This window comes from Lacerta agilis, chromosome 5 (genome assembly GCF_009819535.1).
Source record: "Lacerta agilis isolate rLacAgi1 chromosome 5, rLacAgi1.pri, whole genome shotgun sequence".
Classification (NCBI taxonomy): Eukaryota; Metazoa; Chordata; class Lepidosauria; order Squamata; family Lacertidae; genus Lacerta; species Lacerta agilis.
This window is the reverse complement of record NC_046316.1, coordinates 47,349,356-47,354,345: the sequence shown is the minus strand read 5'-3', so window position 1 is coordinate 47,354,345 and position 4,990 is coordinate 47,349,356. Positions and strand designations below refer to the sequence as shown.

The window sequence follows — 4,990 nt, the reverse complement described above, 5'->3', positions numbered from 1 at the left end:
GGTTAATGAGCAAAAGCTGAGACTTCTGCAGTTTTTGCAGCAAACACCATGGTAATCTCTTTCTTTTCTTATGGCCTCCTCCTCTCAACTCCATCTATTACCCCCCATTATCTCAATTGAGCTATCATTGTATCACCTAGTCTGTTAGGTATTTAGGGCAAGATCATCTCCTTCCATTGTTTGCTGGTCTGTACAGAAGTTCCTACCTGAGGCCTAATCCCCAATTAGTTTAATCTGTGAAATAAGTGGTTGGGTTTTTTTAGCCAGTATGTCTTTGCTGACACAGCTCTTACAGACCTTAAACCTATTCAGGTACATGTGACATAAAGCACCCCACAAAAATCCAAAAAATGTTACCTCTTGAGTATCTCTTTCTGCAATAGCAAAATCCCTCATTCATTTAACACATCACAATTGACAAAACACACTCAGTTGTGTGCTTCTGAAAAGCAACATCAGAGAAGGGACTGCAGTGGGAGTAGCATCAGGAAGAAAACTCTTTTCCCATAATTGGTAATGGACACCCTGACCAGCATTATGAGTTTATATCTAATGAGGTGGTGGGGGTTGGACAAAAATCTGCAGTGCACAAACTCAAGAACAATGTCTGGTTTTTTCCTTCCTTAACTTTCAGCTTTCTCCAAACAAAGAGATTAAGACTTGTGTTTGCTTCATAGCTTTATAATGACCTTCATGACACAAAAACCAGGATGCCAAAGTTTTGGAGCCTAGATATACACAATGCTGTCATTCCACTAGACAAAAGCATTTGGAACGTTCATCGCGTCTCCTCTCAAGTATCATTCCAAGACGGTGCAAATTTTATATGCTGCAGTTACGCTTCCCGGTGGCTGTTCCAAGTCATTCGGCTTCATTAGCTCCTACCTTTGCGATGTTTACCAAGCTGCGAGGGAAACAAACATGGAGGGTCCAAATCCTGCATTGGCATAAAGGACATGTGGCCCCATCGCTCTCAAGCAATTTCTGTACTATAACACCGGCAGCTAATTGACCCAGAATGAATAACTCAGCAAGGATGATTACGTCTTCCTGTAAGTAATGAACATCTGGCAAAATGTTCCCAGTCAGAGCTATTAAGCATGCAGAGCTTAGTGACATTTGTGTGCAGCCCCTACCTACAAACACTGTCTTTTGCCACTGGGTTTGAAAAGTGGGCTGCCTAGATACAAAAGCACTCCCAGGAAAGTTGCGTTCTATCTCCAGGCAGTGCCTGTCTTACACAATGTTGTTATAGCATTAAGATTTCCCCCACCCCACCCGGCTATGGTCTGTATGAGGAAATGGCCTGGTGTCATTTAAGTAGCTGTCAAACCACACCAATTTGCAACCGTCTGTTTAAAAACCTCCAAAGAAAATGTTTAGTTAAATGAGCATTAAGTGGTTTCCAAAGGTAACATGTTGGTTACACAAGAGATCTAATTTCTCACAGCTCCTCAGCTAACCTGTGCACTCGATTTTAGACTCCATGAGTTCACAGTCTGTGAAGTCATCCACAAAACTGGAAGATTCCCAGGGGGATTATTTAAATTTGATCCTTCCTCCTCCATAAATCTGCACTGTGACTATGAGGTATTGACAATGCCTTTGATGTTTTGGAGTGTACAGGGCATTGGAGAGGGAGCTGCTTGTGAATCAGTCCAGCACAGCATCAACATTTCTTTTCTGCCTTTCCATCCAATTCTAGGTCCCCAGCATGCATAATTTCGAAACCAGCCAACATAACAGAACAATTAAATTCTGAATCCCCTAAAGGCTGAAGAATGAAAATAGTCTTTATAGGTTTCCTAAAGGCCAGAAGGGATCCATCAATGAATGAGGGTCTCAGCACAAGGCCAAGAGCATTCTGCAAAAAAGGGCGTCACCACTAAAAGGGCCCTAGCCCTTACAGATACCAGCATTCTTCTTTACCCGGGAAGGGAAAAAGTGGGTAGTGCAAAACACAAAGGAAAAAAAATCAAATTAAATTAAAAACAAGTTTCCCTTCAGCATAGTCCCATTACAGGTCCCCCACCAATGGCTTAATGGTTGGGGTGTAGAAACGGGGGCCTGGCCATCTCACAGCAGGTTTTACTGCAGACTGGACTCTTCCCAATCTCAGAAGCACTCTACCTTTGGTGTCAAATGTGGTGGGGATGAGTGGGAGAATCAGGTGAACAAAACAGGTAATCATCGTGATTAAAAACTAATGCATACAGTGTGGACACCATGACGACCCACTTCCTCCAAAGTGAAGGTGGGTGGTGCTGCATAGGATGCACAAGTTAGGATGTTTCCAGGGTGCCTGGTAACCAAGGAATCCAGCAGAGCATCGGTAGCAACCACCATGGTAACAGCTACGAATGCCTCCAATTCCCACTGAAAGCAGCAGGGCAAAGAAATAGATGCCCAAATTAAAAGTGCTTCTCAGAAGGTTCATGGGAGCTTAGTCAGGGCAAGGACTCAGACGCTGCAGCTCCAAAGGAAACATGAAAGTATAAGACAGTAAATAATTGACAGATCCAGTTGAAACGTGGGCAGAGTTTGAGGTAAATGGCCTCTCAGGCCAACTGAGTGGGCCACATAGCTGAAGTTCTGGAATAGGTGATGAGCCAAGCCACTTGGCTACTTCACATGCTATAAAATCCCCCCCATTGATAGTACTTCTGTGTAGGAATAAACATGAAATGTGTTTGTTGATTTTAATATCTGGAACATGCTATATATGCTGGAAATAATATATACTATATCTATATAGCTATATATAAATCCTACATGTGTTCATCACATTTTATAATCCATGCAGGGGCTTCATGTTAATTCCTATAAAGATGTGCCTTTTATTATCAATTATTATAATTATTCCTGTTGTTATTATAATGTATTTGAGAAACTATTTACTACCATAGTACCCAAAATGTTATGGCATGTGAGGCTGAGGGAGCAGTATTCCTTGGCCATTGAGTTCTCTTGTTTACAGGGTTGCCAGTGTCACCATCTATAATGTTGTCATAGTTCTATCATCCCTGACCATTGCCCTTCCTGACTAGATCCAAGATGTGCTAAGAGTCCAACATAATCTGGAGGGCACCACATTGACTACTCCCAGCTGAGTCTGTTACTGGCTTGGAGAATCTTTTCAAACAGATTGGAAAAGTGCAAGTGTCATGTTTGCTTGACTTATGGCACACCACTCTTGTCTATATTTATTGATGTCAGTCCTGAATGTTGATGAAGCTAGCCCACACCCTTTAGATTCCACAAGCTCTGGACAATGTGGTCCATTGATGGTCCATTGATGTCATTGTTGTGCCTTGAAAAAAGCATAGAAGACAGACACAAGCGTCATGCCTAGAATTTCAGTGTATGAAGTTTCAAAACATTGTTTTCTCTTTCCTGAATGTCCACAATCTTGAGTGATTTATTATGGGGACTGTTTCACATTTCCTGAATATCAGGGCACTGAACAAAATAACGTGGGCTTGTTATCCTAACCTTCTAGTTTCCAACACAATAAATACTGGAATTCCTTCTTTTCTAGTGCCCTTGTTATCTCTCTTCGGGTTCAATTTCACACTTCTGATTTTGAAGGCTGTCCGTTCCGTTCTACACTTCCATCTCCACTTTTCCATCTCAGAGATCATATTCTGCAATGTAGCAGCACACCAGTGACTCCATTACAGGATCACAGATTCTTTGGAAAAAAGTGAAACCTAGGATTAAGCTTCCTTTTCCAGAGGAATTTATCACCATAATATTGATTAAGAGTCTTATGCATGTTGACTGAGAAGCTGCACTGATTTCAGTGGCACTTAATTCCAGGGAACTTTTCTTAGAAGCCTGAGGGAATCATTCCTCCTCCAACACTGCTATTGTTAAAAGTGCACAGGGAGGTGACACATTCACCAATTTAACATCCCATCTGTTTGGGCCATAAATTTCTGACACTCATGTACCCTGGCTTAATCAAAATATCCATGAAATACTTGCACTTTGGAAAGAAATACAGTTCCCTGCAAACAATGGTGTTTCATGGTAAGTGAAGCAGAACTGACAGTCGGTATTGGACAATGTGTTGGGACAGTCACAGAGCTGCCCTCCAGATGCTACAGATAAGCTCTGCGACTGACACCAGCACAAGCGCCAGGCTGGCTGTACTGAGGCATCCACACAGCCCTGACTCCATCCAGGTGAGTTGTAGTGATGCCAGTGTTGCGAAAACATCTCTGTGGCTCTGCCCAACCACACTAGCCACTATTGTAGGTACCGGTAGTTAGGAATGTGCTGTATTCTAAAATCAGAGCATTGGTTTGTCTGCTTATCTGTTTGCAGTATTTTATAGGCCACCCTGTATCAGAGTTCTCAAGGCAGTTGTCAGCAAGATAGAAGACAATTTATCAGTCAATAACAATAAAAGTATAAATACAGCATTATAATAGTTCCAGAGGAAAGATAGCATAAAATGAAGGGTGCCTCCAGACAGCCACTATTTTGCAGTAAGGATTCGAGGTGTGCACTTCAGGTGTGCACATTTTAAAAGGATTACAGGGCTCTGTTTCCTTTGTGCAACAAATCCACTTTTCAAAAAAAATAGACTGTGGTTGGAAAGTAATGCGGAAATGCATTGAAACTTTTTTATGCAATCTGGTGGAACTTTATTACATATATTAACAGCAACAATGTACAATTGAGGTCTGGAATGCTTGCTTCATTGTACTTTTGACCTTTTGAGTTTTAATTTAGGTACAGATCTATGCTTTTGAAAATGTGTTTTTGAACGTTTTCTTTGTCCTCTGTGTTTTCTACGTGTGCATGCACACGAAAGCTCATAACAAGAACAAACTTAGTTGGTCTCTATGGTGCTACTAGAAGGATTTTTTATTCTTTATTTTTTAAATTTAGTTATGTTATTCATATAATAAAAATGGTAAAACATTATAGTATGAGCGAATGATTAATGGGAAGATGTGTAAACACCCCACAAGCAAATCAA

General features: G+C 41.2%; 1 long non-coding RNA gene across 1 annotated transcript; it reads right to left on the bottom strand.

Annotated features, from left to right (window-relative positions):
* Positions 1-665: 665 nt before the first annotated feature.
* LOC117046308 lies at positions 666-2,979 on the bottom strand. The gene is made up of 2 exons (XR_004426559.1): positions 2,902-2,979; positions 666-904 (listed from the first exon to the last, which is right to left on the bottom strand). It is a non-coding gene; the product is annotated as an uncharacterized LOC117046308 (long non-coding RNA).
* Positions 2,980-4,990: the final 2,011 nt, after the last annotated feature.